General features: G+C 43.1%; 1 long non-coding RNA gene across 1 annotated transcript; it reads left to right on the forward strand.

The window, feature by feature from the left end:
• Window positions 1-723: 723 nt before the first annotated feature.
• Window positions 724-1,548, forward strand: LOC117538304. The gene is made up of 3 exons (XR_004567835.1): window positions 724-830; window positions 1,251-1,338; window positions 1,423-1,548. It is a non-coding gene; the product is annotated as an uncharacterized LOC117538304 (long non-coding RNA).
• Window positions 1,549-10,215: the final 8,667 nt, after the last annotated feature.

Raw genomic sequence — 10,215 nt, forward strand, 5'->3', positions numbered from 1 at the left:
GAGGACTTGATGCAGGTAAGCTTGTTCTTTAATGGTGCTGTTGTCTTCGTTTCCCCCTTACTTTGGTGTTCGCGGTCAAATTTGACCGGTCCTGTTTTAACTGCTATTACATTAACACAAAAACCATTAATCATCACCACATTTCATTTCAAACTGTAATGTATCAGACTACTGGTGTACATGAACAACTGCAGTAAGTATACAAAGAACAGACACTGCATGTGTGCCAGGTGTGATCCATGGAGGGGGATGGGCACATAAGAGCAGGAAATGTATCCAATAGTTTTCTGTGTGTGTGTGTGTATATATGTGTGTGTGTGTATGTGTGTGTGTGTGTGTGTGTGTGTGTGTGTGTGTGTGTATGTGTGTGTATGTGTGTGTGTGTGGGCGTGTGGGCATGGGCGCACCTTGCGAACAGGAAGGCAGGTAACAGCTTGGGGCCCCGGACCAGAAGGGGCCCCGGACCAGAAGGGGCCCCCAAAGAAGGTAGATTAAGAAGGTCCACAGAAACGACAACATGAAACACGCTTTAATCTACTGCAACGACATGTCGGGAACCCCCTCAAGGCGGCGCCGTGCATAGCGCGCCGTAACATGCTGCTTCTTATCTTGAGGCCCATTCCCAAACCGCCCCCTACACCCTACCCCTCCGTTTGCGCGTTCACGCGAAGAGTCCGCCATATTGAGGGCTGGTCCAAAGCAATCAGGGCGGAGGCGCAGTGGGTTATAAAAGCCTCCGACAGCGAGTTTGCATGGATGCAGGCTTGATAATCTCACTCCACAGGTGTGCAACCGTTTTTCGGGCATGGAGGAAACAACGTCATACAAATGTGAGTTCCATGTGGTTATTTTTTTAAACGATAAATAATACGTTGCCTTAACTAAAACATGCCTTTGTGAACATGTATTTATAAATCTACACGTGTTCATTTGATTTGCCAAGATTACATTAGATTTTTATTTTGAAGATGTACAAATCTAAATCGGAATCAAACTAACAACACGTGTCAATTCATGTATCCATTCACTTACGAAATCGGTTTAAACTTAAGTGTGATTTGTGATTTCAGGGACTGTGGTAAAAACCAAGGCACTTATTGCTTTAAGGACAAGGACGACCTGTTCTGCAAAGAAGCATGGGAGTGAGTTATGCACTCAATTCATATTGTGTGCAATGAAAGCAATGAATGTGCACTGAGGGTCATTGCCTTAACACCAATATATATTGTTTAAATATTCTATGATAACAGGTCAATCATTAAGGAACTGGACCTTGGGCAACATGTGTCTCACAAACAGGCCTCCAAGAAATGGGAGAACCTAAAAAAGAAATACAAGGTAAATGGTGTATTGTTATTGTAAAACATGTTTGTTTTTGAAAAAGCTGAACAAAGATTTCTAACATGCATTTGTTTGCAATAGGAACTTAAAAGGCCAAGGACTGGAACAGGGACTGATCAGGGGGAAGAAACCCCTGCAACATGGCCCTTCTTCATGGCCATGGATGAGGCCATAGGTGCAAGGCCTTCAATTAGTCCTCCTGTCCTTGTTGCCTCAGCAAACCCCACAATCCTCTTCAATCCCTCATTTTCTGAACCTTTGCTCTGTGCTCGTGATTGAATGATCCAAGAGGTAAGGACATTTGTCTCCAATTTGGGATTATGCAGAAAGACAATTCAGGAAAACCAAGTTTGAAGTCAACGGTGCACAGGTTTATTTTATTTCACCTCTTTTCTCTAAAGTGAGAAGTGGAGCTCACTAAAACAAACACAATTAATCAGGTATGTGTGCACATCATTTCAAAAACACAAGTTAACAGACAACCACGTTTTTCCAAAAAAAAACAAAGTTCATTCGATGTAATCGTGCTCTCTCAGGTGTGGTGCCATTTGGACAGGAGCAGAGAGTTGCGCAGCAATCCTGTTCCTTAGGTGGTGTCCAGGACTTTCCTGTCCACATGCTGCGGTAGGGGGAGGACTCTGGTCCCCATCTTCAGGGGGGAAGGCTTCAGCATCCTCAAGGACATCGTTCATGTCTATGCACAGATTGTGCAGAAATGCACAACATGCAATGATGTCAGGAGCAAAGCTTGGACTGACCTCCAGCGCTTTGAAAAGGGTGGCCCTCCAGCGAGCCTTCATCCTTCCAAATGCTCTTTCCACCACAGACCGAGCCCTGGCATGATGCCTGTTGAATCTGGCCTGCACCTGGCCGCGAGGGACCTTGTAGGGTGTGAGTAATCCCACTGGTTTTTCCAGGCAGGGATAACCACCGTCCCCAAGGAGGAACCAACCAGCTGGGGGAAACAGTGCCTGGCAGAAGATGGGGCTGTTTCGCAGTACTCTGGCATCATGAACGGAGCCTGGATAGCCGATGAAGACATCCAGGAATCTCCCAGTTGAGTCACAGATGGCCTGCATCTGGATGGAAGGAAACAGCTTGTAATTGATGTACTCCTTGTGGTACTCGTTTCCTGGAGGTTTGATGCGAATATGGCATCCATCAATTGCACCAGCAGCACGGTGAAATGCAGGACTCTTTGCAAGCTGACAGAAGCCATCTGCAATCTCTGGCAGCTCATCTGCGGTTGGCAGGGAAATGAGGGTCTTCAGGTTGGCCTTTATCTTCCCGGTGACGTGTTTGATGATCCTGTGGACCGTCGATTTGGGAATCCCGAATGCTGAACCCACCACAGAGAGTGATAGTTCATGGGCCAAGCTGTAGAGGAGAACAAGCACCTCAATGTCTTGTCCCCATCCATGGTCCTTTGGGGAGGAAAGCATCTGCACTAAATACACCACACTAGATCGCTTAACTCTAAAGTCCTTCTTTAGACAGGCTTCAGGGTTGGCATACACGGCGAGAATTGGGGCAGTGGCATTGAGCTGCATGCAAAGACCTTTGCCCCCCTGTAAAAGACAAACACAGGACACAGTATTGTTCAATAACTATACTCCAACACACACACACACACACACACACACACACACACACACACACACACACACACACACACACACACACACACACACACACACACACACACACACACAGCTCTGTAAACAATTCTGAGACCAAGTCAAATTAACCTTTCCTTTTTTATTCTATAAACTACTGACAACATTTCTCTGTGTTGGAATTCTACAGACACTATACAGATATACACGTATAGCTTATAAGGAAAGAATAAATGAATGTATATCACAATATATCTAAATATCTATTTGTATTACACATACAAAGTTCATAGGCTACTATATAAGAAATAAAGTGAAGATAATTGTTGTATTAGCAATATTGAAATGTTTACCTGCCACTGGCACATCGCTAAAATGCGCCTCAACCTTCTGCGCCTTCTGTTGGATCTTGCCATTGCACCCGCTAACAGGCGACGGATAGCAACGCAGGTCAATGCAGCCGACAGATGGAGATGTGAGTTGGACACCATGACGTCCGTTTCCGTTTCCTGCGGAGAGAGGGGAGGCCGTCCCAAAGCTTGCCGCTGTATTTATACCCTTAACCCTTAATGGAGGGAACATCATTCAGCTGTGAGTGTGGCTACAGACGGAGTTCACTCCGTCACGGAGGGGGAAGGTCGAGGGAGTGGTTTGGGATTGGGCCTAAATGTCATTCTTCGTTGCCTTGCCCAGCGCAGGAAGTGTGTGAGTGTGTGATCTGATCCGGATGGTGACCAATTCCTTTTCTTTAGGGCGGTTACAAAGTTCACTAAATCATCCAAAATGCAATGAAAGTGTTGATCAGCATTAAATATGTTCAAATGTCTGTGAAGGATATCATGAAGCCTTAATGCAGTCGAATGTAGAACTAAAAAGTGATGATCGATGAAAGTAGTAGATCGGTCAGACCCGAACACAACAGGAGGGTTAGCGGTGCTTTGAACCAGACCTCTTTGGAAGAACATGCATTATATGATCCTGTAGATGTTTACATGAAAACACACACTCAATAGCACGAGTACAGGAATCTACGGGATCACATCTTTTACTCGGTGTACACACACCACACATACCTGTTAGTATATTAATGTTTATACAACTTGTATTCCCACTACTGCTGTTTTCCCGCCTCTTTAGAGGGACGTTTATTTTGCTATTTATTCAAAATACATGTTTAATAGTGGATAAATGATTAAGCTGAATTCATCAGAAGTAACCAAGACAGCTTATTATGAACTCTCCTGTCTGAAATCAACACATATCTTGATCAATATCCACGTTTTCGTTAAATATACAGCAAGTTGAGTGGAGATTGGTACCTGTGAGCGCGCCGCACAGGTTGTCTGTTTATGAGGAGATGTATGATAAATACAGGGCTTACTATATGCAGAACTCACCAGCATTAACCACAGCAGCTTATTAGGAACTAGTTTAGTCTTAAATCAACGTTAATTATATACCCACGTTTCCGTTAAATACACAGATATTTGGGTGGAGTTTGGTACTTTGTGCTCGTGTGTTCAGATTATTAAGCAATAGATAGCAGGTTAGCATGGATTCAATCTAGATAAACTTCACTTTAAAGCGATATGGATTCATTCTGAAGGTGTTGCTGCTTTTATTGATGCTTTTAAGTCGTGAGTAAATTAAAAAATGATACAGTGTAGTGCCGAGAGAATGGGAGTCGGAGGCGGTGCGATGGAGGTACAAAGCTTGCTTTAATGAGCAGCAGAAATGCAGGTGTTGTCGGATCGCAGCCCGGGACGACAAGAGAGAGAAGACAGGAGGGCACACAATACATAGAGACAACCACATACATGTCCGTGTGGAAACAATACCCCCACTCTAGTTCCACGTGTGGATTATGTAACCCAGTGTATTAAAGGTGGTCACCACAACACTTTATTTTTGGTGCCAGATTATGATGAAAAGAAATAGACCAGTATATTTACTATGCATGTTGTTTTTCTCCCTCTCAGATTCAGCATGGCAGCCAAGGACATTTTGAGAAGTAATAAGACATCCATTGTGAACACTTTGGGTGCAGACTACGCGCTAATCCTCAACAAAGTTCATGAGAAAGAGTTGATAACTCCACGTGAGTACAACAATCTGAAAAGCATCAACAAAGAGAACGATGAGGGCCACGTTGTGAAGTTGGTGGATAAGATCATGGACAAAGGAGAGGAGACCTGTTGAACAGTTGTCGTCTTTTCCCGGGCTCCGGTGATTGACAGATCTGGGTGATGCCTTCGGATGTGATTTAGCATGTTGGACGTGTTACCACTAGCATACCGCGCCACTGTGAAACAACGCCGACACACCGTCCTCTTCCGATCCACAACTCGCACCCCATCATTGTTGTAGTCCACAGGGAACCCGACATGTTCCCACTCACCTGATTTAAACGAAGCAGGTGGGTTCTAGCTCCTGTGTGTTGTGTGAACTCGCCGTAGCTACTAACTTTTCTTCTTCATGTATTTTGTTCATTTTGTAGTGTTTGTTGTTCTTGTTCTGCATTTGTTATTTACGGGCGGCTGGCTTTTAGGCGCAACACCGCCCCCTGGATTATATATAGTGTAATACTGCCCTGAGTGACAGACTTTTTTCCCACTCGTAAAAAAAGGCGTATTCGCCGTGTGACTGCGTGTGCCGAACCGTGACCTCCGAACCGTGACGGTACGGGACGAATACGGATACCGTTACACCCCTAATGCTTAGTGTTAATTTAGTATTTATTTGTATTCTCCCAGCCGAGCAGCGCGAGAGGCACCAAGCGGTCTTCATCAACGTTGTTCGTACACCATCCCTCGCCTCAGGTTGGTTGGCGTCCTGCAGGAGTATTCGTTACATGTTGCTTCATGTGAGAGCCTGACTGAAGTGAAATGATGTTTCATAGGCTACCATTTTAGTTTGTTTTGTACCAACTTTATGTTTGACTCATGTTTCCTTACATTATAAGGTTGTTCATAATGTCATTAGTTTTGAAACCTTTTTTCTATGCTATCTTTTACAATGAACTATAAAGTAGCTGATCGTATTTCATGTCTTGCCTGAACACCACATTTGCCTATTCATTGGTTATCTGAACGCTTACTCTTAACATGAAGACACACACACACACACACACACACACACACACACACACACACACACACACACACACACACACACACACACACACACACACACACACACACACACACACACACACACACACACACACACACAAACACACACCACTGGTGGTAGCTCTTTTGTTCAGTTGAATGGTTCGTAATGAATATCTTCCTTATATCGTGTCTGTTTTAGTTTCGGCCCAGAGCCATGCCGATACACAATGTCTGACTTGAGGGGGTATAATCAACTCGAGGGGGGGGTTCTTAAAATGCATTCTATCTGTTTTATTATTCTTAATCTCTGTTTCTCTAATCGTCACTTTGAATAATTGTATTTTATATTATCACAGATATTTGTTGCAGAATAAATCTGTCTTTATACCCAAAGAACGATGATCACTTGGTCCATGTTTTGGGGGGGGGTATTTGTCACACACACACACACACACACACACACACACACACACACACACACACACACACACACACACACACACACACACACACACACACACACACACAGTAATTAATAATACATGTTGAATGAAATACACAAATAGAGTGACATATTAGCCATACTAAAATAGTGTACATTTTCCCACATAAAATAAACATTCATTTAGAAGATTGGAGTCCAGTGACATGGTAAGCAGTCAATGTCAGTGTGTCTAGCAAATGGTCTTCTGTCAAGGCTGTTCAATTTGGGGACTGTTGCAACAACTTGTTTCATTTGTCCCCAAGCTGATCAGCCATATCAAGCTAGACGACACAACAGATGTTCTACATTAACGGCCCCTACACACGGCGGCGTGCGTTACCGCTTGGCGGTGGGCGTGTCTGAAGCTTGGGGATTTTTTACGAACAACGCGACCAACAACCAATCACATGAATGTCCCGCCCCAGACATACAAAGCATAGCATTCATGCTACATCCATGCTGGCTAAATATACTGTCTATGCTTGCTAGCTGTCCATTCAAACGAAGTACACTGGATATAAACTCCCCAAACAGGCGAAAACCTACCAGTTTCACCCACTGCCTCTGCCACCTCCCCCCATGCCTGGCTCCTCCGGTTTGTATCCCTGTATGTAAAGAGAGACTGGTCATATAGTACCGGGTGATTCCCTAACGCCACGATCTTTTTCTCCTCCATTTTTTGACATATGGGAAATAACTGCGGTCTGGCTCTCCCAACATACACGCGGTTTGATTGGCTAGCGCTTGTACTGTCAGATTTGCATACGCGGGATTTGATTGGCTGACGCCCCCGTCGAGGCGGCAAAAGTAGAACATTGCTCTACTTTTTGCAGCGAGCACCGCGAGAGAAGCTACGCTTTGCTCCCACAATGCAGTTCGGCGAATCGTGACGTCACTCCATTCAAAGTGAATGGGCAGAAGCGTTGAAGCGGCAACGCACGCCGCCGTGTGTAGGGGCCGTAAGGGATACATAAAGGTATAGTTAACCTAAATACAAATTTGTTCAACACAAAAGTACATTTGAGGTAAATATTATCATAGTTCTCCTATTTATATAAAATGGACTACCGTTGTCTTCTAGAGTGGCATATTGATGAATACTAAAATATATAAATAAAAGTATCTTAAATTGTAAACATTTATATATGTACATTTAAGTTATTCAAGGTACATAATCATTAGGGATATACATTTAATTATATATTAATGTAATCTTATAATTGTAATGGTCAATTAGCAAATAAGCCATTATTGCTTGTCCTTTAAATTACATATTGTGAACATGTCATCTTCATCTTTAAATGGTGTAGGCATTTTTATAGGCCAAGTTGAATCTAAGAAACCTTGCAGTCTCCCCGTATTATAGCATAGCACGATCAAGAAAGAATGTAATGCAGGTAATTATCTCATGTGCGCACATGTCTGTCTTCTGGATTGCTTTTGGGCATTACCAACACAAGCAACTTGCACACGCGCGCCCCCCACTCGCGGTGGGTGTGTGTGTGGGTGTTGTACACTCCTGCTTCTTGCACCACAATTCTTTCTCAATGTTCTTCCAATGAAACTGTCCCCCTGTCAGGGTGTGCTACTTCCACAGAACTCATAAAAACACTCACACCCATAAACACGCATGATGCATGGACTCATTTGGCTTTGTTGATTGTTTTGGCCTGAATTCAGTATCATGTCCCTGGAACATGACTCCTCCCAGGGAATGATCTCTGTTCTCTATGGCAGTGGTTTTATAACTTTTCTCACTCATGTTCCCCCTTTGAAAAAAGATTCAGCCAAGTCCCCCCTGATCAGCGCAGAAACCATTTGTTAGGGAAGAAAAGCCTCTATAAAGAGGCACAGCACAGCGCTGCACCATCAGAGTCTGATTTATTAAAACAACAACAGTAACTGAGAAACACTTCAATGCTACATTTCAAATGTTTCCAATCCATCACTAAATTAATGTCAAACCAATTTTACCATCAAGCAATAACACAGAGACGACATTAGCTGCATTGAACTGATCTTTTTAATAAGTTGTACTCAATGTAGTGAAACATGGGCTTGAGCTTCACTGAGGATCTGTGTCATTCTGACAGGGAGGCTAACTGCAGCTATTACACTCTGCCTTTTGAAATATGTGAAACTCTGTTCATATAAAACCCACACTGCTCAAACTTCCTTACTTTCCCTAAAATGTGTATATCTATCTATTTATTTTGGGGCGTGGGGAATGAAGAGAAAGAAAAAAAAGAGCATTTATACCTATAACCGCCAGCCGGGATTTTGACCCCTCATATAAACATATGCATAATGCTGCACTCTACTTTGCGGCCACACCCCGTTGCCAAGCAACGCTTATTGTTTAGGTGTCCGTTGATAAGCAGGCAGTCATATAATTAACTAGTACTAGCTAGATCTGATGGATTCATTTGGACATCACATAAACGCGAGTGAAGTATACCCGGCCGTACGCGAGAGAGAGAGTGAGATCAGGATCAAAATCAAAGCCCTTGATTGGTCTCTGTGTGTCATTCCACTAGGCTAACATGGCTTACCTTCGTCGTTGTCTGGTCTAAACTGGTCTTCAATGGCATTACAACGATAAAAACGATGATGTAGTTAATCCATAGGTTAATATCCAATGGGGCTGTGTCCCCTTTGAAATGTTCTGATAATCTATAAGCAATAAAACTGCAATTCCGTTATCTGCTGTCCGCTCTGTGCTCCGTGCGCTCTGGGTCCTGCTGCATTTCCTGCTTCGTTACGTAGTAAACAATAAGTGAAGTCGGCTGCGTAATGTTGGCACGCTGGCTGCCATTCTTTATACTTTGCGCAGGACCATATCTCTGGAACCCATTGGTCGATTTGGGTGATTTACACCTTTTTCTTAACCATCAGAACCAATAGAATCGATGGGCAGTTCCCAAATCCACGTAAACATTACCATAGCGGACGTAATAGAGAAGCAAATGAAGCATATCTGAAAGTACAAGCCTGGACGGCAATACTTTATACCGAGTATATTGCCATAAATATGATGATGGATTATCAGTAAACATTTCTACGTGACACAAAGACATTGGATTAACCTTGAGATGCGTTTTTATTCCGTTGAACACAACTTTTGATCACAAATCAAAAAAGGTAAGACGTAATTATTGTAATATTTTTGGAACCGGATGTTGTTTACTTTCTCTTTTCTGGCTGATAGCTCCAGGAATTCGGGGTCGGACAGTGATGACATTACATGTGTGGAATCTGTGGAGTCTCAGCTTTAAATCGTATATCTTGTTTGTGCAGTTAAGATAGTAATAAGGGCATTTCTACCGTGTGTTGTGTGAAAAAGCGTTAGCATTAGTTAGCATTTTTTCGCTCCATGCTAATTCAAAGGCTTGGTATTACTCTTGTGTTTCTTTTAGCTAAACATGGTTCTTATTGTCAGTTAGCTGAGTTTCTTACCTTTAAAAGGGTATGGAACATTAATAGTTTCATAAATGTTAAGAAGCCCTGAGACATAGTCTCGTAAAAAAACGGTGGGAGGGGTCCACTGGGGGGACCCTCGGGCTTAAGAGGTTAATACATATTCTTAATATATTTTACATACTATTCAACAGTAATATTAATAGTTAACATGTACAGTATGTTTTGTTTGTTTTGCCATTTA

Source organism: Gymnodraco acuticeps, unplaced genomic scaffold, assembly GCF_902827175.1.
Source record: "Gymnodraco acuticeps unplaced genomic scaffold, fGymAcu1.1, whole genome shotgun sequence".
NCBI classification, from domain to species: Eukaryota; Metazoa; Chordata; class Actinopteri; order Perciformes; family Bathydraconidae; genus Gymnodraco; species Gymnodraco acuticeps.